A 22,889-nucleotide genomic window follows, 5' to 3' on the forward strand; every position below is an offset into this window, starting at 1 on the left:
AACTGTGATCCTCTGTAGATGGAGAGGCATTCTGATTTGGGGTATTCTCAGCCTTTTTACACTGGTTTCTTCCCTCATTGTAAGTTTATCCACCTGTCGTCTTTGTAATTACTGACTTTCAAATTAGGTCTCTGAGTGGATGTCCAACTTGTTGATTCCCAGCGCCGGAATCTCAGCAACCCACTGCACTGGCTAAAACAGTGGCGTCAAGATTGATGGTGCTTTTCTGCCCAGGAATCTCTGGTCTGGCTTCCTTCTTGAGTCCCTTTTTCAATCAGCTGAATAGGTGACTCTGCCTTCCCAGAGCTCCAAACGTTGACCACAAGGGGACCTAGTCCTGTTTACTCTGCACCAAGAACCGCCACACCGAGGTGCTGGCAAAACTGCCACACAGGCCACAAGAGTCGTGCTGGCAACCCGTGGGGCTCCTCCGCTGGGAATTTCCTGGTCCGTGAGCAACAAAAATTCATCTGAAAGTGTGGCGTCCTCTCATTCTCTGCGCTTTCACTGGGAGCTACAATCCTGAGCTGCTAGTAATCAGCCATCTTAGGTCTCTCTCAGAAAAATATTTTTTTTGATACTTTCTTGTCTTTTCTGTTTGATCTATCTTTTGCCATATGGACTATGATTTGGATTTACTTTTAATTTTTTTCAATAATTTAGAGGCTAGTCATCCTTCTTTTTATTTCTACAAGTAATTACACTTAAAGTTTTCAAAACATTTCTACCCATATTTTTATACTTACCAAAGTTAAAGACATGACCATACAATTTTCTAATCAACTTCACATGAAATGGTATCTTTGAGTAACCCCATCAAAACAAATTTAATTTAATCCATTTTTACTTTCTTCCAACCTTTTTTCAGTACTTGTAAGAATAATTAAACATTTTTTATTCAAGTTACTGCCAGTAAATGTTTTATATTACGTGACTTCTCTTTTGTGAATTATGTGATCTGTTCAGCAACATAATCCATTTATAATACATTTTCTGAGCAGTTCTATGGTTATGTGGTTCAGTGTCCATAACTGTTGTCTTTTTATACCATAAATTTCTCATTATTTTACTTTTTAATTTTAATATCTTACGATCCACCATCTTTCATCCTATTATCCTTTTAGGGTATATAATGTAGGTTATCTACATTTTGAAAAGTGCCTGATTCTGTTTCCTATAGTGCCAGTTTTACCCCTGACTGCCTTCAATGGACAAATTAGCACTATTATTTCATTTTTGGCTCCTGTACAACCCTTTTTTATATAACCCAGCACTCTTTTCCTTCCTTACCTTTATTTCATAAGGGCTACCTGTCCTTTTCCTCAGTATTTTCCATTTCAGTTGAAGATGAGAAACAGTGTTCTGACATTGACATTGAGATGATGTTTCAGTTTTCTTGTTAGGCAATGTTTTTCACTGTCTAAGCTACTTATTTTTCAAGATTACTCATCTAGGAATGAAAATCAATCTACTTAGATCCAGTATTTGTGAACACTGAGCATATGTGTTGTGTTCTTAAACCTGTTCAATATGTACTAGGCTATAAATGTTCTGGCCTACAGCTGGAGGGCAGAATGACATGTCCTAGTTCACTATCATCTTCTAACAGGAATGCTACTGATGTAGTTTTCTGCACTAAGATAGGATCTTTTCTCCTTCCATTGCCTATTACCCTGCAGGCAAAATAGAGAACATAAAAAGTCACCCTCTTTGGTATGTTCTTCTTTTAGGGCTTTTTCTTTCTCCCAACACAACCCCCATAGTTCTAACTTGTTAGATGTGTGTTTCAGGATTCAGTTCATCACAGCCCAGTCTTCAAACATTCAATTTCATTGTTTCCTGAGAGTTGAGATTTTTATACAGATGTAGAAGGGATACTAACCTTGTTTTAAAATGTTTCTATCTGGCAGAGCAATAGCCAAACAGTTTTTAGGAAAGGAATGAACTGTCTCTTTGCTTTATTTGAAGAAACCAACAATTTGGTTTTGTTTCCAACAGCAAATAATTTATCGGCAGAATAATTGTAACTCACAGTGACATGGGTAATGTTAGTCTAACATGTCTTCCAAGTTTCTGGCTATGGACTAACTGTGGGTCTTGGAGATTGGTATTATCTAGAATTTGCCTTTTCCCTCCTCCCCTACCTCTTATCTTTTAGCATAGTTGAAGATTGGAACTTCTCCTAAGAAATCTAATAAATATCTTCTTAAGTCCTTTCCGGTTTTAAGATTTTTATCATTCTACATATTTTTCACATGAATCTCGGTTGAATTTCTCATTTAATAAAGTCAAGTTAGTATGAACAACTAATGTGTTTCCCTATTTTACATACATACAGAAATTCAAACACGTAATGAACACTCTTGACAGCCTGTGGCATTTGTAAGTGCTCTCTCACCAAGAAAATTCTTTAACAGATAACAAAGTGTCCTGAGGAAGAAGGGTGGCAGGAAACTTGTTATGTTTGTGTCACTTTCTTCAAAAGGTGATCAAGTGTATGTCTCCAATGATGTGGTTTTATCGTCTTTGCGTATCAGTTGAGTTCAAGTCAATATTTATTGAGACCCTATGATGTATCAGGTGCCTTACTAGAAAGACAACATAGAGATGCATAAGAAATGATCTTTGGCAGTGGGTAATTTGAAGTCTTTCTTCTGCCGCTCCCATTGCCATGTATAAGGCTGACGGGTTGAGTCTTTGGAATTTGTGAAGATTTTCCCAGGTTGTTTAAAAATCTTTTGATTCTCACAAATTTTTTTTCTATTTCTTAGAATTATGTTATTTGTGGCTACTAAGAAATCCCTTGATTCTGGAATTAGATTGCATTATTCCACTGGGGTATGGGATTGGTAAGGTAGGCGTGTCTTGGAATAATAATACTAAATAACTCAGACGCTAAGGCTGAATCTTCAGCACAGCTCTTAAGGTGTCCTGTAAGTACCCTCTGCCACTTATTAGAAATCCCAAAGCCTGCTCCCTTAGGAAAGAGGCCCATCCTCATCATGAGTTGCAAGACATAGCTAAACAACTCATCTTCTCACTTGAGTACTACATACTCTCAGGCCAGGATACTTTTCAACTCAGGAGTAAGATAACATTACATTCTGATCTGCGTGCGTGTGTGTGTGTGTGTGTGTGTGTGTGTTTTGTTTTCTTTTCTTTTGAGACAGAAATTTTGGTCTTGTTACCCAGGCTGGAATGTAATGGCACAACATTCTGATCTTCTTTTGAGAGAAAAGTTTTATACAATTAGCTTTTGAAATACACATTCTTTTAAGTACCATGAATACATTGCCCCATACAACAATATTTCTAAGAAACACACATGTCCTTCCCGTGATGATTCTTCTTGTTACCACCAATATAAATTAGAGCTGTGTTGTTTTGTTGCTGGGTTGTTTTATTTGTTTCCTTGTTTGTTTTTTTGGTGACGACTGTGACCCTCAAAAAAATCAGTCTGACTTTCTCAATCTTGATTTGCAACACCAAGGATACCAAACAAAGATAACGATTCAATGAGGGAACCTCAACTACCTGACGAAAATATTGAGTACAGTAATGCTGAGCTTTTGGTAAAGGCTCAAAATTCTCATGCTTTCTCACTAAATGAAAAGAAGAACTTTGCTACTAGGAAACCATATGCAAGAAATAAGTTAGTCTCATTAATACTTTGCTTCTTTTCTGTGAATTATTGCTCCATAATGCATGTTTGACAAGTTACTAGCAAAGCTGTGTTAGATGAACTCAGAGACCCATCAGATCTGTATTAACAACTCCAACCACTGGAGTTTCATTAAGTTGGTTTCTCTACCCCTCTACTTCAGATCACAGATGAGAAGAATGACGTTGGGTCCAAAGTTCTGGCATAAAAACTGATGTCTGCCTTCCAGTGATGATTTCAAATTCAGAGTAATAATTTCATCTATCTTTCCCTGGCCATGGTAGAAAGCTCAAGAAATTTTGATTCCTTGTTTCTTTTCTTCCATCCAGTTGGTCTTTCTAATTACACACTCAACACAATGTTCTGCTGAGCAAGACACCTGCTCTACCACTATCACCCCTGATATAACCAGATATTTAAAGGTACCTAAAGAAGTTTAGCCATATTTTGCCAAGATCACAAGTTCTATGGCATAAGAATCCATCCACTTCTCTAATGCCTGTAGAAAAGGACAGCTCAGTCTTTCTGAAAGAATTGTTCTTAAGGAGGAAAGCATTGGAGGTAACATGTGGACAAGGTGGACTGGTGATTGCTGTTTCTTTCAGAGCCAGATGAAGGAAATGGCCATCTCAAACATTCTCCTCTCCCCAGTGTCCTATGGGAACAAGATTTATCCAGACACAGATGACCATGAAAAGTAATCAGGGATTTATAATCTGTCTAAGAACAAGGCCAGTGATGGGGTCATTATGCAACATGCCCCCATTGGATTGTCAGAGGACAGATACTCTATTAACAAAGGAATTTGCACTGATATTTTCAAGAACACATAATGGAATTGCCACTTGAATGTTTTTCCAGGCTTTCAAAGGAGTGTAAGAATAGCCTAAGGCTAAATTACTTTCATGTCTTTAGTGAGTCATTATATTACTGACAATAAAGTATGTTATAACTTTACTTTAAGATGCCTTCACATATTTTTCAAAAGCAGAAAGGAGACATATTATGATCACCATTCTTAAGAGACTTAATGAGAAAACATTAATTTAATCTCTCGGTTACTTAAAAATGACTGTTGCTCACCCACTATGTGCCAGGCTCTATACCAGGCCCCAATATGAAAAGGTGACTATTCTCCGCTTTCTCTAAGCACAGTCAGATGGAGGAGACAGACAGCATGTAGCCACGGCCAGAAGGGGGAGCAGTTAAAGAACAAGTAAGCAGTGAGTAGGGAGGGGATTCTGTGAGAGAAAATAGTACAAAGAGTGAGTTGCACATCCCTGATATTTTGGGCAATTGCAAATAGTCTGATGAGCAAAACACAAAGAAGTGACAGCAAGTATGGAAAATGTAGGTGGGTGTCAGGTTGTAAAAAGCCTTGAGTACTGTGCTAAATGGTTTGATCTGTGAATCAGGTAGAGGACTTGACTCAGGTCTCTTGACTCGGCTAGATTGCATTTGTCCTTCCAAAAGCTAATGGACACCACACTGAACTTGATCAAAGATCTCTCAATGGAAATATGTAAATTGCCTGTAAGAAGCAATTGGTAGGTTCTCTTTCTATCATCTCCCTCTCACAGATAAGGAAACTGAATTATAAAGAACTTGAGTAACTTGTCCGAGGTCACATATCTAGTTAGGTGATCCCAGACAATCTGGCTCCAGAGTCTCTAGTCCTAACTACAACACATTAGCCTCTCTTTATCTAGAGGCCTTTATGCATTTGTCTGCATTCTACTGATGCTGTCGTTGCTGAGTAAAGGTTGCCCTCCAGAATAGGTTAGATATTGCTCAGTCTGAAACTGAAAGATTAATATCTATGATAACAGAGGTCTTGGGGTCAAGGAGTCAAGGGAATTCATCCTATCATGTCTTCAAATACCCTTTTCTTTACCAATTTATGGTAATTTGATACCAGATATCTGGAACCAAGCAGCCTCGCCATTAAGGGTAAGAAAAAAGTACTAAAAGTATCTCCAAAAATATTCAAGGATTTGACTGAGACCTCTGAGATGCTCCAAAGATTGCAGTTGTGCTAACTACCCAAGTTAATGGCTGTCAATCTAAGAGAGTTATTATGTGCCTGGTAAATATTGGTTGTTTGGTTTTGTTTAAGTCTTCATGGAGAAAATGGAAAAGACATTGGAGTGTCCAGTGAAGCCAGAGCAAGACAGACAGGTCCTGCAAATGCTTCTTTAGATGCATTGATATTTATAACATCCAAACAGGCCTTAAGGCTGTCTTCTTACTTTATACTTACCAAAGGGGTAAGATATCATTTTCCTTGGACACAAATAATAAATGCACTCTCACAACATCACTTGAACATTGTGGTTTTACAAATATACTGTTTTAAATAGATGTAGCCCTCAAATTCCTTACTAGAGATCAATATGTGTTGGAATTTCAACATCAAAGATTTATTGTATGGGAAGAGGAGGAGGAGGAGTTACTCCAAAGGCTAGAACCAGTGTCTATACCATACTGACAACTCTGCATGCATTATTACTTTTAATCTTCATAATTTTGAGTCCTATCTTTATTGTCACCATTTAATGAAGAAGCTAGGGTTCAGGGGGCTTAAGTGACTTGCCCAAAGTTACACAGCTTGGTAGAGACAGAATTTGCCACCGAACCTGTGGGTTAAGCCAAAGAATTTGCTGGGGCCATGCAGTTAAAAATTGGAAGGAAAAAGCAGAGCCTTATGAATAGAGTCCTGAGGAAGAAGGATGAACAATCTGCAGATGAAGTACTCAGTAAAGGAAAGAGCTGGGTTTGAATTCTAAACCTGCTTCCATTCATCTGTGTGATCTTGGGCAAATCTGTTAACTCTTTAAACCATTGGATATTTGTAAAATGGGACTGGTGCTATTTGGTCTGATATCTTACAGGGGAGGGTACAGTCAGGCCAGGCATACCTAGGGTCTCTCTGACCTGGAAAGCCCTATGTAAAGACATATTACCATTCTTAGTGTTAGAATTGAGACTACATCCCTAGTGTCCTGACACCTCACAGCAAACCCTGGGCTCTTCCTTCAATCCCATACTCCTTCCTCAGCTGCCAGGAGAGCTTGGTTAAGAAAAGCCTTGTTCTTGGACAAAGAGAGATAGATGTCCATGAAATTATCTCTGTTTCCTTGCAGTTTCACATTAAATGAAATTAGGGTGCCCTTCATAAAGAATATACATTTGAAATCCCTCCCACTGGCTGCTGGGCAAAGCAATTGTCAGTCAACAACCCAGGTTGACTGAGTCTCTGCCCTCAGAGTTTTTATATTCTGAGAATGACTAGCTTCCTTCTCTCATCCTAGAGCAAGCAGGGCTTTCAGAGGGCAGGATCTAGGGCAGCGTGAATTGATAGAATTGATTTGCTTTTGTGTCCAAAGTCACGACTATCAGGAGAGCTGCCATTTACCAACTACCTCCTTGATACTTTGTGTATAGCAATTGCATGTTAACTATATTATTTCCAAACCACTGAAGTCTGTGCGGTATTTTTTTAGGTGAACTTTTTATTTATTAAAGTTGACTCAAAAGAGATAGAGATCTAAGTAGCTCTTCTCAATCCTGGCTGCACATTAGAATTATGGAAGTAGGAGGAGTTTGGTTTAAAAATAAAACCTTAGCCAAACTAAACTAATTTATGTACATACTCCCAGATATTCTCATTTAACTGTTTATGTTGATCATAAACAGTTTTGAAAGAAATCTCTAAGCATTTTTTCATTTTTGAAAGAAATCTCTAAGTGACTGTGATATGCCCCAAAACTTAAGATGATTTCTATACAAAATTTCTTTAAAAAATTTAAAAAGCTGTCTAAGAGCTTTATCCTAAAAAGTACCAGGCCCACTGATACAAATTCCTTTCACAATGCAACTCCCATCGTGGATGTGCTCTCTTTTTTTTTTATTATTGTACTTTAGGTTCTGGTACATGTGCAGGTCCTGCAGAATTGTTGCATAGGTACATACATGGCAAGGTGGTTTGCCACCTCCATCCCCCCATTGTATAGTATTTTTATCCCCGGTTTACAAAGGAAGAAAGTGAGGCTCTGTGAGACATGCCAGAAAGAACATGCTCTAAGCAACCAGCTCATTCCAAAGCGCTACTTTGCCCAGCTCTACCCCTTTTCTCTTGGCAATCATCAGAGCCACTCAAGGCTTGGGGGATTATGCTGGCAAAAAAGAAATCTTGTATTTTCTAAAACTCACACCCACACTTTGGAAGGGACAAGACTGAGATCAACCCCAATTCCCATTGTTTTCTTTTCTTTTCTTTTTGAGACAGAGTTTCACTCTTGTTACCCAGGCTGGAGTGCAATGGCGGGATCTTGGCTCACTGCAACCTCCGCCTCCTGGGTTCAGGCAATTCTCCTGCCTCAGCCTCCTGAGTAGCTGGGATTATAGGCATGCGCCACCATGCCCAGCTAATTTTTTGTATTTTTAGTAGAGATGGGGTTTCACCATATTGACCAGGATGGCCTCGATCTCTTGACCTCGTGATCCACCCGCCTCGGCCTCCCAAAGTGCTGGGATTACAGGCCCCATTCTTTTCTTTGTGACAGTTAATCAGAGGATTTTTTTTCTTATCAGTCCTGAGTTTCTATTTAGGTGTGATAACACATACATTTTTTGAATTTTTGATACCTTGGGGTAAAATTTGGAATCTATGGATGAAAAGAGAGCAACAAAATGTTACGGAAATTAAAATATATAAACTATTAATTTTCTCTCTCCTCTACAGATTCACAATCACTTTATCTGGTGATATCAAGTAGGTTATGTTGTTACCCTAGTACTCATTTAATAATCAGATTTTATTTAGAGAACTATAAAAGATAAAACGTAAGGGGGAAACATTTTAGATGATGGATTTTTTTTTCCAGTTTCCAGTTTTTGAAGAAAGATGTGTTTTAAAAAACTTTTAGGCCAGGTGCAGTGGCTCTCACTTGTAATCCCAGCACTTTGAGAGGCCGAGGTGGGCAGATCACAAGATTAGGATTTCAAGACCAGCCTGGCCAACGTGGTGAAACCCCATCTCTACTAAAAATACAACAATTAGCTGGGCCTGGGGACGGGCACCTCTAATCCCAGCTACTCGGGAGGCTGATGCAGGAGAATTGCTTGAACGCAGAAGGCGGAGGTTGCAATGAGCCGAGATCACGCCACTGCACTCCAGCCTGGGTGACAGAGCAAGACTCCATCTCAAAAAGAAAAAAATAAAAAAATTTTAAAGAATTTCTCCTACATTTCACTCCCTTTAAGGCAAATTGATAGCTGTGAAAATGACACCTTGGAAGCATTTCTGTCACAATCATAGGAGACAGTGAGAATTATCAATATTCTTAGCCATATAGCATCATAAAGTAGATCACAGCCGTTTCTTTCAGAAAATGGCGTTTGTTTTTCAATCAGATGTATTGTCTGTCTCACAGTCTAACTGCTTTCACACCTGGAATATCTTAACTGAAAATGTCCACAGCATTACACAGCCTGGCTCAGGGGGAGAAAAGAACTAGGGTACTCATGGAATTCTGTCTCTCACTCAGCTGATCTGCGTTTCTCCTACAGCATTTCCTTATGCTTAAGAAAAGCTCCTAGATTTGGGAACTGCTTGAGCCTCTGTAAACTTCTGGTGAAGTTGAGAAGCTCAGAGCTGCATTTCTATGCATTTTTCCTTGTCTTTCCTGCTTTAGAGGAGAAGCCCTGCGAGAGCTTCCTGCCAAGGGACCCTGCTTTCTCAGCAGCCAGCTCCGGAGAGGCAGAAATCCATCTTCAGCTCCTTTGAACTTGGCTGTTGTTAATCATGCTGTGGTTGTGCTGTGGTTGTCCTTTAAGAGCAAAGGCTTCACGGAGAGCAGATCAGCTGGTTCTGGGGAGGGTTTCAGCTTCTTGTTGTAGGCAGATCATCTGCTAACAGCTTACTGAGAGAGAGTTGAGGACATGTGGCAAAAACGCTTTCAGAGCTGCTGTGAACATGGTCCAAGTGACCCTTTTTATGACCCAGACCAGGCAGACATTAAGTGTTTTCTAGTGGTGAAGGAGCAGAGAGAAAAAGAGAGAACAAAGACCAAGTGGTGGAAATCAATATATATATATATAAATGTATTTATTTCAGCAGCGAAATACTTTTCTGTTTAGAGGACTGGTATCTCCTATTTAACCACAAATTACAAAACATAAGATCAAATAAGATTAAATGTCCGGTTTGCTAAATAGCAGAGCAAGGAAACAAAGGTCAGGAATTCAGACTCTTAGGTCTGAGGGAAGAGAGAGGCAAAGAGACCACATTGGAAATGCCAATGTCCTTTCAATGAAATAGAAAAAGGCTGCTGTAGGCATCCTCAGAAGCTCGCCTTTTGTCCAGTGCCATGGAATCACGGAAGGCGCTCCGCTTTGCAGCTTCACTAGGAACTGGGGGAACCCTCCGTAGAGTCAAGGACATGTTATAATAAAGTGCTCCATTTATTTACTTTGGCAAGCGGAAGATGACTTTACTAAGTGATACTCTGCTGGGGCTCAGGGCCAGCACCACTGAGTAGGAAAAGGGGGCCTTCCTGGGGCGAGGCTTCTCAATCTTCCTGCCCTCAGCATTGCACTCAGAGTGGCCCTGAGATGTCAACAAAAAGATGATGAACTGAGTCAGCAGTGTTAGCAACTGGCTGAAGTAGAATGGAGCTGCCCAGAATGCTGCCCTGTCACTGGGGAATCTCGGGGAGGCTGAAAGATATTGTTACAGGGATTGAAGGACTGGGCTGGCTGGAGGAACGATGCCATCGGCATCTACCTGGCAATACTCCAGGACTGCTCCGCCTTTGTCAGGGCAGGCATCACAGGCGGTTTTCCCTCTAACCAGGATGGGCGTCGCTCCTTGAGCTTGCCAGTCTCACCTCTCCTCTTGCCATTGCGTGTCCAAGGCTTGCCCTCACGGGACAGTGCTGATCCAGGGTGGCAAACCCAAGTGGGGAGAAAACCCTGAACCACATCCTCTCAGAGCTCTGCTGCAGTCGGGACTGTACTGAGGTGCATGCTCTGAGCAGCAGTCACTGGTGGGGGAGGCTTCCTGGCTGGAGTGGGTCTCAGCCGTAACCTGAGGGTCCTCTCTTGCCAGTTAATTGGCTCATTTTCAGCCTTCACCCAAACTTAGGCCTGTAGGTCCATCAATTACTATATCAGCCTCAAGGACTAAACAGGTGGGAGGAAGGACTAGTGTGAGTGATGGAAGCAGCTGAGCTGAGGAGTGCGCTGGCACTTGTACAAACCCAGCAAGAATGACATCTGGCTGAGTCTCAGTCATTCACCTGAGCACAAATCAGGAGTCACTCCCAGATCTGAGCAATGAGGGAAACCTCCCATGGTGGGGGGGGGGGGAAGCCTGCACTTGGGGAGACCTAGGGGAGCCGCCAGAAAGAAAGGAGTTGACCCTGTAGTTGATTAAGGTTCAGAGAAAGAAAAACAAAAACAGAAAATGATCGTAGTTTCATACACTCCCAAAGAGCCTGTGACCTCCCCCCAATCCCTATAGCCAAGCACGTGGGTGGAGCTGGCCTCACTTTCCCATTCTCCCACTTGTGACTTTTGATTCCACATCATGGCTAAGATCCTTGGCAAACTGGATTAAACCTTGGATTTAAAAATTAAAATAAAATAAAATAAAAACAGTTGGGGACAGGAGAAAATGGTTTCCAAGAATCTACACTTTCTACCCTGAAATGAAGTGAAAATTGTGCTCTCCTCAAAATTCACATATTAAAATCCTAACCCCCAATATCATGGAGCCTTTGAGAGGCTTCATGAATGAGATTAGTGCCCTTACAAAAGGGGTCCCAGAGAGCTCTCTCACCTTTTTCCACCATGTGAGGTTACAACCCGAAGTCAGCAGTGTGCAACCCAGAAGAAAGTCCCAACCGGAACCTGACCATGCTGCCACCCTGACCTCAGAATTCTAGCCTCCAAAACTGTGAGAAGTTAAGTTATGTGGTTTATAAGGCACCTAGTCTAAAGCACTTTATTTTAGCACTGACCTGATTAAGACACTCCCGAGGCCCATTCCTTTGGGAAAGGTCTTGATTAGCCTTCACCGAGCTCAGTTTGCAAACACACTGATGTGTGCTTCCCATGGCAAGCTTCACATAGCAGCCTGGGAGACAGAGGAGGGGATTCCAGCCGGAGCAATCTTCCCAAGCAGGCAGTTCCTACTAGCCAAGCTTCTTGTCCTGCTTTTGCTCATCGAAGGTTCCAGCCTGTCCCCTGCCTAATCCCCTGGCTGATGGACTCAGGCTCTGGAGAATTCCTTTAAGAATTCCAGTTGGCCTTATAGTTCATCCCAGGATAAACCCGCTCTCCTAGAAGCCCCCTTCTCTAATGACATCCAGATTCTGAGCCCACCGACAGTGCATGCATGAGAATCTTTCATAAAATAGGACTATTTTGTATTCCCTTTGCTTTTATTTATGTTATTTCCCCTCTCCACTCCCTTTCCTTTTATCTTACCATACACATTTGTCAGCTCCCTGCCTGGAAAGCCTAGTGTCAGCTTCCTGCCTCTTCACAGCTTACAGGATTGAGTTCAAACTTGCCAGCTTGGCCTTTCATGGAGTGCAGGTTTAGTACAGGACTGCCAAACTCAGTGTCAGAATGAACCATTCTCCTGGCCTTTACTATTGCAAATATTTCTCTTTATTTTATTTAGGGAGAGCCAGTATTTCATGAGTTGATGGACTACTTTTCTTACAAACTTGAAAATTCATATTTTTGTTCAAAATTAGTTTTTACATTTTGTTTAGAGCCTGTTAAAGATTGAGGTCCTCTCCCTGCCCCTTCTACTCTCAGCCAAAACCAATAGACACGTGTGAGCAAGTTGTCCCCTGATCCCAAGCTTCAGCCCCTGGAATCATCTGACACAAAATACGTCCTTGCGTTTTCCAGCAAGGAATTGCCTTGCCCTCAAAAGTACACTGTACTTTACTATGCAGATCAATGATTAACAGTGGGCTGTACCTTTCACCAGGTTGTAAAAGGATGACAGCATTCTCCTTGTCAGTGTAGGAAATGCAGAGGAGGATGTTACCTCTGGCTGCTTGCCTCTAAGACTCCTAACAAAGATGAGGCAGGCTCATGCCAGAAGCGTGGGTGACGTGTCCAACTGCCTGAAGGCCACAGGTGAGAGACTCAGGCCCCCTTCCTCTTTTCTCTGTCTGTTCTGATTCTCACCTTTCAATCCCTCTCACCTACGATTGGGAGTGGTCAGGGGTGGGGTGTGTTTGGGATATCAATGGTGGTAAAAAGGGTCTTATGGGCAGGGTCATGTTGAATAGGAGATGAGCATGGAGACCACATGTCAGACCCCAGGAGTTCCAGGGAGACAGTGTTGTCCAGGCCTGGGATCGAAGATCAGGAGGGCGGCTCAGTAACACACTGGCCCGGTCACATGACAGACCAGTCCTTGGAGTGAACTGGGAGACAAGGAGGCTGCTTTGGCGTGGAGCTGAGAGCAACTCCCAATCTCACTGGAAGGCGGAGAGAAGCCGACAGGGAACCCGCCACAGCCTGTGCCAGGGTGACATCAGGGTGAGTTGAGATTATTTTTTTAACAAACTTTATTTTTATAGCAGTCTTAGGCTTACAGAAAAATTGAACAAAGTACAGACAGTTCCCATTATGCTCGTTTTTCCCCATAGAGTTTCTTCTATTACTAACATCTTATGTTCATGTGGTATATTTATCATGATGAACCAATGTCGATATATCATTATTAACTAACAAGTCCGGAGTTTGGGTTTGGGTTTACTTTTTGAGTCGTATGGTTCTATGAGTTTTAACAAATGTAGAATGACACTTATCTATCATTACAGCATCATACAGAAGAGTTTCACTTCCCTAAAATCACCCTCCCTTCCTTCCTGCAAATCCCTGACAACTGCTGATTTTTTTTACTGTCTCTATACTTGTGCCTTTTCTGAAATATCATATACTTGGAATCATGCAGAATGTAGTCCTTTCTGACTGTTTCTTTCACTTAGAAATATGCTTTTAAGGTCCTTCCATGTCTTTCCAGGTCTTGGTAGCTTTTCTTTTTAGCCCTTAGTAATACTCCATTGTACAGGTGTACTGCAGTCTGTTTATCCATTTGTGCAGACTTTCCATCAGGACAGAAGGCATAAGCAATGGAAACGGTGGACAAAGGAAAAATGGCAAGGAACATAGGACAAAATAGAAGCAAGAGAAGGAAGGTTTTGGAGAAGTGGGAAAACAAGCTAGAGAGATGGGCACAGAAGCCTAACCTGGGGTAAGGCAGGGCCTTGTGACCAATGCTTTGTGAGAGAGGCAGCCCCTCACTGACCGGCACCAGGCCTTTCCTGATTTTATAGACAGTGTCATGAGGGCAGGAACCATACCAGCTTCATCCTGAGAGCCCAGCACTTTGTAGGCATCTAATAAATGTTTATTACACCAATGAAACCTTCAAAGCCTCTTCTAAAATAGCAAGTTCTCCCAGACACCAGAAGATAAGTGGCCTAGCAGTCCCCGAGCCAGTCATCTAGGGCAGGTGTGAGCTAGTTGCTTATTTGAGCCCTCCATGCCACAGGGCAGCATCAAGCTTGCCTGACACACACCTCCTCATCCAGGAGTGCACCACTTTGCCAGCAACTGTGCCTGGCTTTGGAGATGCTCCATGGACAGAACCAGAGCCGTGCTGCAGGGAAGCAGAAAAACCAAAGGAGATGCATGCCAATCTAGCATGCTAGATAAAAAGAGGCGTTCTTGCCTCAATAAGAATCCAGCTCTTCCTGCACTCATCTTCCAACCCAATCACAAGGCATCAGAATTAGCCCATCTGACCTCTATGTAACAAGAAGATCAAGCAGGGTGATTTGGGTGCTGTTGAGAGGAAGATGAGGCAGCTGTGCCCTCCAGATGTTCACCTTTGGGAGGAGAGAACATCTCTGCAACAATAGCAGTAGCTCCCATGCTCTGATGTGAAAGCCCAGCCTGAGGGGTGCAGCTAGCCATCTGGGTGGTCACGGGTAGCTCTCCAGAGGGTCTGACGTAAAGATTGTAGGACCAGCTGGGTGTGGTGGCTCACACCTGTAATCTCAGCACTTTGGGAGGCCGAGGCAGGAGGATCATGAGGTCAGGAGTTCAAGACGAGCCTGGCCAATATGGTGAAATCCCGTCTCTACTAAAAATACAAAAATCAGCCGGGCGTGGTGGCACGCCCTTGTAGTCCCAACTACTTAGGAGGCTGAGGCAGAAGAATCCCTTGAACCCAGGAGGCAGGGGTTGCTGTGAGCCAAGATCACGCCACTGCACTCCAGCCTGGGTGACAGAGCGAGACTCTGTCTCAAAAAAAAAAAAAAAAAAAAATACTACAGGACTAACAGGAACCCGCCAGTCAGAATTTACTAGCTCAGTGGTGCCCTCCTAGCAAAAGAGCTTATCAGTCAGACCTGTGTCTTAAAACCAAGGCTTCCCAAGGCATGGTGTCCATTTTACTTTTCTGGATGAAATGAAGAGAGAGAATGAACCCAGTAAGACGGTAGAGTGCTTTGCTGTGGATCTGTTCATAGCCTACCCGTGTTTGTGCTTACACAAGTTGCACAGTCAGTACAAGGGTAGAGAGTTTTTGAGAACTTCTTACCTAAGAGAAAGAACTTGGAGGCTGCTTTGCTCAAAGGCTGTTTTTCAGTGTAGGGCTTATTAGAGACATACATCTTGTTCCTTGTCCCCACTGCTGTTTGCATAACTAGGGGAGTTAAGGGTCACCGTAGACAGACACAGATGGTAGAGATGGGGGTGGCTGGGCAAGGAATAGCTGCCTCGACACTTTAAAGTCTCCTAAATGGCTTCTCTGAAAAAGAAGGACATGTCCACGGGGAGAAGGGCCCCATGGTGATTCTGTTGCTCCTAAAGTGCCAGGCTTAGACTCTTCAAACCACAGGAAGTGGCCCAACGAGTTCCATGTAACTGCAAATGCAAGCAGGAAAAAACCGTACTCAAATCTCAGCACAGCATCAGCCTTGGGGACAGCTAGTCTTTCTAACACAACAGCATCTGGCTGCTTCTGCTGCACCTGGATGTCTTCAGGGCAGTTTGTGCACAAAGAGGCCCCCACATAGACACAGAGTTCCTACCATTAAGCTCTCCATATCCAAAACTTTCTATGTGAAAGATACAGCATCTGTGTCTCACAAGAATGTCTTTTCTTGGGGCATCTGCTATTTGGGAGCTAACCAAAACAGAATTACCATCATATTTCCTTGCTCATTTGCACTCATGTTTATACATGGAAGAGACTGATCCTGAATATTCAGGGCAACATCCAGCATTTGGTAGCAGTGGAAAGAAAGAGAAGAGAAAGCTCTGGACTGTGTTCCTCTGTCTGGGAATGTGGCTCTCTCACCTCCCAAATCCTCTCCTCCTCCCGTTCACACTTTTTCTTCCTGACTTTGCAGAACTCTTTTTAGGCTTAGCTCCTTTTATCTTACCCTACACACTTCCTTTCTACCCACCCTGTACTTCTCAGCCATAGACATTGGAGCACATTTAATATGCTGGAGTAGGGCTGGGCACAGTGGCTCACACCTGCAGTCCCAGCTACTCGGTAGGCTGAAGCAGGAGAATTGCTTCAACCTGGGAGGCAGAGGTTGCAGTGAGCTGAGATTGTGCCATTGCACTTCAGCTTGGGCAACAAGAGCAAAACGCCATCTCAAAAATAAATAAATAAATAAATAAGCTGGAGTCCTTAGGGAATTAAGAGGTGGGGGAGAGAGGAGGGCACAGAGCCAAGGATGGCATGCAGAGGTTGGCACTAGCTCATTCACAAGAAGCCCTGAATTTCCAGGGGCATTAAAGAACAGGTGCTCATGACAAAGGGTAGAGCCGTGCCCTTATTGTTTGTAGTGTTGAACTATGTGTCATTCGTTCACTCACGTATTCTCTCAACATTGGTATTGAGCACCAATTATGTAACAGGGTAGGCCTTGGCAGTACAAAGATGAATGAAACATAGCCTTTATCCCCAAAAAGTTTGTGGGTGTGACAGGCACATGGACCAATGATGGTGATGTCAAGCGTGATAAAGTCGATGGTTCTGAGGGACACTGAGACCATGGGCCTGCATGAGAGGGCCTGGAACTCAACTGGGCTGATCTAGAAGAATTCCTCTGGAGTTAATGCCTGAACTTGAAGGTAGAAATGGAAGGAGAAGGTCTCTGGGTAGTGTTCCTGGCAGAAGAAATGCACTGCAAGGGCAGAGGCACTGAGGAAGCATGGTGGTCACTGGAAAACAGGGTTTCAAGTAGCTGGAACCCTAATGGTACAGCCTAGGGAGAAATGAGACCCAAGGTTGGGTGGGAGCAGAGCCAAGTCTCTGTATCCAAACCTTTCTGTGTGAAAGATACAGTGTCTGTGTCTCACAAGGAACTGTTTTCTTGGGGTGTCTGTTATTTGAATGCTAACCAGAACAGAATTTCCAAAGATGGACTTTGAGGCCAGTTTGCAAGGCTGAGGCTATGAACTATGGAAGATCTGTCAGCAGGAGAGATGTATGATTTGATCTGCATTGGTAGACAGAAAGTTCTGTCTGAAATGTGCAGAGCAGTTTGGAGGGGACAAGAGAGATGACATTGAAAACACTTAGGAGGCTGTTACAATAAAATAGGCTGGAAATGACATTCCTCAGAAGTTCCTTTCTCCCTGTACACACACCTGGCCACCTCAGACTCCCTGTTCGAGGGAAAGGCAGGCTGCGGAGAGAGCCTTCTTGAAAATAACACATCTGTTAATTGCATCATTTCTGTGTGGTCAATGACTACAGAGGTTTTGTTTTGGTCACCATAGTGTAAAATCCCCATCGTGTGAATATTTCCTCCTGATAAAAGCTCACTGTGTGTCTATTACCCTACCAGCTTCCTTACAGTATTTGCTCCTCACCAGGTTTAAGGACCCAGCTGCGTGGCTCTTCCCCAGAGCCTCTGTTGGAAAGAAGATTCCTCTTTGGTTGGAAGTAGATTCACAGTGGCCAAGATGCTCTAGCACAGTGCAGCAGCATAAGATGGGCTCACTAGGGAAAGACCACTGACCCCTAAAGAGTACACTTACTCTTTTCTGATTATGATGGAAGTATGTTCAGATTAAAAATTATTTCAAAGAAAAAGCATCCAATTGTTTAGGCCAAAGCAAATCTTTTTTCTTGGTGGGGGGGCAAAGTCTCGCTCTGTCGCCCAGGCTGGAGTGCAGTGGCACAATCTCAGCTCACTGCAACCTCCACCTACCTAGTTCTAGCGATTCTCCTGCCTCAGCCTCCTGAGTAGCTGGGATAACAGGCGCTCACCACTACGCCCAGCTAATTTTTGTATTTTTAGTAGAGACGAGGTTTCGCCATGTTGGCCAGGCTGGTCTCGATCTCCTGACCTCAAGTGATCCACTCACATCAGCCTTCCAAAGTGTCAGGATTATAGGCATGAGCCACCATACCCAGCCAGAATTATTTTTAAGAATGTAGTTAAGAGGGCACATTCTGGAGCAAACTGCCTGCCAGGTGTTAGCTATGGGGCATTGGAGAAGAACTTAATCTCTTTGTGCCTCAGTTTTCACACGTAAAATGGGATAATTATATTGTCCCCTGTACTGGTTTGCTGGGGCTGCCATCACAAACCACCACAACTGGGTGGCTTAAACAATAGAAATGTGTTGTCTCACAGTGCTGGAAGCCAGAAGTCCAAAAGCATGGTGTCTGTCAGCAGGGTTGGGTCTCTCCCGGGACTGTGAGGAAGAATCTGTGCTCGTCCGTCTCCTAGCTTCTGGTGCTGTGCCCGTCACCTTTCACCTTCAGTGTTGCTTGGCTTGCAAAGCATCACCCAACCTCTGCCTTCATCGCCATGTGCTGCTGCCCCTGAGTGCGTGCATCTATGTCCAGATTTCCCTTTTTTCATACGAACACCAATCATACTGAATTAGGGCTCACCCTCGTAATCTCATCTCAACTAATTATATCTGCAGTGACTCTACTTCCAAATAACATCACATTCTGCGGTACTGGGTGCTGGGACTTCAACTATGAATTTGGGGTGGGAGGGCACAATTCAACCCAAACACTACCTAATAGAGTTTCCATTGAGAACTAAATGAGTTAACTCCTGGAAAGCATTTGAAACAGCATCTGACATTCAGAAAGCTCTCAGTCAGTGTTAGCTTGTGCTGGATTTGTATTAGTGCGGCCTTGCCAGTTATTACATCTTGTGTCTTTTTTGGTTGGTCAGGGCTTAAGCCATACCAGGTATATATTTTGAATAATACTCCTGGCTAAAAGGTGTGTGATAAGAAGGAGTACACACACTGGGTTCTGATTTTTCTTCTCTGTTCTCCAAGCTGTGTACACAGAACCATGCAAGTTGCTCCAACCGGGGGAAGAAACAACTGCCATTTCTTCTAAAGGGGAACCAATAAAGGTCTGTCCTGATGAGCCCACAAAAGCAAACTTCTCCATGTCTGTCAGTCATTCAGTGGGCTGGGGTAAAGCCTCCACGCTGAGCTTTGCAGACAAAGCTTCTCAGAGAATGTGCAACAGGGGCTGATCCCAGGTGCCCAAGGAGCAGCTGATGTACGTAAAAGTGTTTGCTCACCTCAGCTCACCTTAGAATTGGTCCTTTAAAAAATAAATACAGTATGTTGATCTTTTGTGTGATGATTAAACAAATCAGATGGCCCAAAATGAATTCCAGGTAAGGAGGAATAAGAGAAAATATCAGAAGGTAAGCTGCTGAAATTAGCAAGAGCTGGACCCAAAGAGCCTGGCTTTCCAGGCACTGCTAGTTTCTTCCTAGCAAGCTCCTGACAGTGCTTGGTGGCTGCTCCAGGTGATTGCAGTAGCAGGAGATTAAGGAGACAGCACCTGCTTGACAAAAATGGTTGCTGAACACAATCAGCCAAAGTCAAATTGAGCTGCCAAGGGAAAATGATTAGGGATATAGTTACCACTGAGGGAGATACCAGAAGGATTTGTGTCCACAGAGAGATTTTCATGGGGCTGACTTTGCTGCTGACCCACTCACCACAGAAGCATGGACTCCCTAACTTCCAAGGCTAAGGCAATGGGACTCTCTCCCTCTTGCCCTTTGAATTCCTGCATCACATTTCGCTGGGTAAACAGGGAGGCTCCTACGCTCCAACAGGAAAACCCTGGACCGGGAGGCATGATGTCTACTCTGATCCTGCTTCCCCAAAGCTGCGCGGCCTTAGACAAGTGGTTTGACCATTCTGGGCTCAGTTTCTTTTATTCTTTTTTTCTTTTTTTGAGGCGGAGTTTCGCTCTTGTTACCCAGGCTGGAGTGCAATGGCGCAATCTCGGCTCACCGCAACCTCCACCTCCTGGGTTCAGGCAATTCTCCTGCCTCAGCCTCCTGAGTAGCTGGGATTACAGGCACGTGCCACCATGCCCAGCTTATTTTTTTGTATTTTTAGTAGAGACGGGGTTTCACCACATTGACCAGTATGGTCTCGATCTCTTTACCTCGTGATCCACCCAATTCGGCCTCCCAAAATGCTGGGATTACAGGCGAAGGGCTTGGGGTCATGGAAAGCATGAATTCTTCACATTAAGAGGAATCTTCAGAATCCATTTTGTAGATAAGGAACCTACAGCTGAAAAGTTCAGAGGCTTGCACCCAACCATAGAGCTAAATGAGGGGCAAGGAACCTAAAACTTCTGTGTCTCAACTCCCACCTGGGACACATTTCATCAGTAATAGTGAGCCCTTATCTGTTGACGGTGTTAGAATGCTCACATTTACTCCCCATAACAACTTTCTTTCTTTTTTTCTTTTTCTTCCTTCCTTCCTCCTTCCTTCCTTCTTTCCTTTCTTTCTTTCTTTCTCTCTCTCTCTCTCTCTCTCTTTTTGAGACAGAGTCTCGCTCTGTCACCCAGGCCGGAGGGGCAGTGGCCCGATCTCAGCTCACCGCAACCTCCACTTCCCGGGTTCCAGCAATTCTTCTGCCTCAGCCTCCCTAGTAGCCAGGATTACAAGCATGTGCCGTGATGCCTGGTTAATTTTTGTATTTTTAGTAAAGATGGGGTTTCGTCATGTTGGCCAGGCTGGTCTCAAACTCCTGACCTCAACTGATCTGCCTGCCTCAACCTCCCAAAGTGCTGGGATCACAGGTGTGAGCCACCATGCCCTGCCGACATCCTTCTGAAGTAGGCGCTCTTATGCCCATTTTACTGATCAGGAGACTGGCTTGCCCAGGATCCTGCAGCTACTGAATGGAGGGGCCAGGACTTTGCTGGTTTGGTGCTCTTCCTGCTGCACACCAGCCGCCTCCAATCTCCCTTCGATAATCCTAGCCGCATGCCACTGTGGGTGCTCTGGTGTCGGCTGGCACCAACCCCACCCAGCAAGAGCCAGGATCTGCTTCTGGAGGGCAGGCAGGTTTATCACACTGGTGGATGCAGAAAAGTAGCATTCATCTCCCCAGTGTAACTACTTGTAACTACTTTTCAGTGAATCAAAGAGATGTTTAAGCAAGAACATTGAAAAAATCTGTTTAATCAAGGGTGGAGCAAGATGAGTTGACCAGGGCCGCCCCAGCGCAGGTGGGCTGGGAGCTGCCTCTGCTCCACAATGACTTATTCACACTGGCTCTCCACCATTTCCTTTGCCCCATTATCTTTAGTTAAAGGGCCAGGTGCACCAGAACACAGGTGCCCTGAGTAGCGCCAGCACCTCTCAGGGTTACAGGGAAGAGTCGTTTCCTCTGGGTAAACAGAGGCCTTCATAAGGCATAAATGCCTTCTCTGGGTGAAGAAGATATACCCTCTAAGATCTCTCCAGGGTGAATCTGGAATAAGTTGTAGTCTAGATGGCTTGGCAGCGCTAACCCGTGTGACAGTTAAGTCTTGATGAACATCAGGTTAGTGTCATGCTGAGGGAGGACCTCAAGGAGAGAGAACCTGTACATGTTACAACAGCACACCCAATAGAAGTAGCATGTGAGCTACAAATGTTACTTTATATTTTCTAGCAAAAAAAAAAAATTAAAGAAACAGGTGCAATTCATTTTAATAATGGATCTTATTTGTTTCAATGTATCCCAAATATTGCCATTTTATTGTGTGATAATATAGTTATTAGGGAGGTATCTTCCATTCCCTTTGTCATACAAAGTCTTTGATACTCAATGTGTATTTCACTCTGACAGTGCACCTCAATGTGGTGCAATAGGCGAGGGTCTGCATAGTACAATGGATCCCGTGTCCAGTGTACACTTAAAGGCTATTGATCCATATGTGGCGATTGTCTCCTGGATAGATGAGTCCAGCAAGGCTCAGTGAGTGTTTTGAGGTTCATGGTCTCTGAAGTCTCTTTCCACCCTGACCTTTGACAAATCGGAGAACACTAATATGATTGGGAACATTTTTACCTTGCTCCCATCATCTGAACAGAAACAGATCCAGCAGAATGTAATCACGACTCTCCCTCCTGCCCATTCCCTCCCCACAAGCAATCAACAGGCTGGTCTCAGATAAAGGCACCTGGTCAAAGTTGGAGAAACGTGCTCTAGTTCCCAGTGGAGAAACTACTAGGACCATTCTCAGCAGTGTGTATGTATAGGTAGAATTCCTGCCTTCTACTAACGTGAGTGTCCCTGCTCAGAGATCCAGAGTTAATTATTAACAAACTCAACAGTGAGCCAGAGCTAGGTCTTGCTGTAAGGCTCCTGTGTTTTTTAGAAGTATATTGCCATGGTGACTTTGTCCCCATTGGGTTCCTCCTCAGGAACCCAAGACATACACGTAAACATTGGGCCCTTAATTTTAGTTAGAAAAGACCTAAGCCTAGAACCTCAGGGAACTCATTTGGAAGATTCTTTTTTTTTTTTGGAAAGTTTCCTTTCCTATTTGACATCTCAATCAAACGGGTGTTTGGGAAGAATAAAAGCACATTACCTTAGAAGGAACTGTGGTCCTCCAGCCAGACTTGTGGAGTATTTAAAGAGAATTTCATTCACTGCGTAAAATAACTCTAAATAATTGTAAGCTCTTAGGAGACTTGATCTACTGGCTACATATGCCCACTATGAAATTAACACATTCTGGAATTTAGATGGAAGGAATATGGAAATGGGTCCTTCTCAATGTATGGATGAAGCATCAGAAATGAAGAGAAGGGCCAACTCTGGGGATCAAGACTAAGTACTCATAGGTCAGTGGGCTTCCTCCCGAGGAGAG

General features: G+C 43.5%; 1 protein-coding gene across 3 annotated transcripts in view; it reads left to right on the forward strand.

Annotated features, from left to right (window-relative positions):
* PRLR (prolactin receptor) overlaps window positions 1-22,889 on the forward strand; it is a 170,729-nt gene that overhangs the window by 26,834 nt on the left and 121,006 nt on the right. Inside the window, exon 1 of one of the 3 annotated variants that reach the window (XM_054246610.2) lies at window positions 12,703-12,823. The exons of 1 other annotated variant lie outside the window; for it this stretch is intronic. The gene's annotated coding sequence lies outside the window, so the exon portion shown is untranslated. Of the gene's footprint in view, window positions 1-12,702; window positions 12,824-13,101; window positions 13,232-22,889 lie in introns of those variants that run through there. One more of the 3 variants, XM_017964592.4, reaches the window with a different exon arrangement.

Source organism: Callithrix jacchus, chromosome 2 (genome assembly GCF_049354715.1).
Source record: "Callithrix jacchus isolate 240 chromosome 2, calJac240_pri, whole genome shotgun sequence".
Taxonomy (NCBI): domain Eukaryota; kingdom Metazoa; phylum Chordata; class Mammalia; order Primates; family Cebidae; genus Callithrix; species Callithrix jacchus.